Genomic DNA, 907 nt, shown 5'->3' on the forward strand with positions numbered 1-907 from the left:
ACGAATTGCTGACATAGTCAACTTGTTCAGTAGATGGCCAGAACTGATTGCCAACTTGGCATTCAGTACTGATGTGGCCTCCCCCACACAATTCACAATTAAGAGGCTGCACATGCATGGCAGCTATCTGCATTTCATCTATTTTTTTACTGAGTGCTCCTATTTGTGCAGATAGTGTCGTATAATTATCAACATTATGCAAGCCATGCTGCTTCCTAGTTTGAGTTCTTTCAGAATGCCATTGATAGTTGTTGGCTGTCATTTCCTCAATAAGTGCGTGGGCAACCTCAGGAGTTTTATTATTTATGGACCCTCCGGCTGTAGCATCTAATATGGTCTTATTTGAGTTAGTAAGATCATTATAGAAAGTCTGCACTTGCAGCCAAATGGGGAGGCCATGGTGAGGAACTCTCCTTAACAGCTCCTTGTATCGTTCCCATGACTCGTATAATGATTCACCCTCTTGCTAAAAAAAAGTAGTGATGTCATTCCTCATTTTAGCAGTTTTAGAAGGGGGAAAATATTTAGAGAGAAAACGGCTGGCCATTTCATCCCACGTAGCTATTGATCCTGCCGGTAATGAATTCAGCCATGCTTTGGCTTTATCCTTCAAAGAAAATGGGAATAACCTCAACCTAATGGCATCATCACTTACCCCATTGTGTTTGAAGGTGTCACAAATTTCTAAAAAGTTAGAAATGTGTGCATTGGGATCTTCGTGGGCCAATCCATAGAATTGCACCATGTTTTGAATCATTTGTATGATGACAGGTTTGATCTCAAAGTTGTTAGCAGCAATATTGGGCCTGATAATGCTGGAGGCAGCTCCAGTGAGAGTGGGTTTGGCATAGTCCATCATAGTCCTCTGCACAGCCATTTCTTGAGCCTCTTGAGCTTCTTGAGCTTC

General features: G+C 42.0%; 1 non-coding gene across 1 annotated transcript; it reads left to right on the top strand.

Moving 5' to 3' along the window:
• Positions 1-392: 392 nt before the first annotated feature.
• LOC148861076 (small nucleolar RNA R71) lies at positions 393-499 on the top strand. The gene has a single exon (XR_016095283.1). It is a non-coding gene; the product is annotated as a small nucleolar RNA R71 (small nucleolar RNA).
• Positions 500-907: the final 408 nt, after the last annotated feature.

This window comes from Nelumbo lutea, chromosome 4 (genome assembly GCF_056320005.1).
Source record: "Nelumbo lutea isolate HS-2025 chromosome 4, American lotus-T2T, whole genome shotgun sequence".
NCBI classification, from domain to species: domain Eukaryota; kingdom Viridiplantae; phylum Streptophyta; class Magnoliopsida; order Proteales; family Nelumbonaceae; genus Nelumbo; species Nelumbo lutea.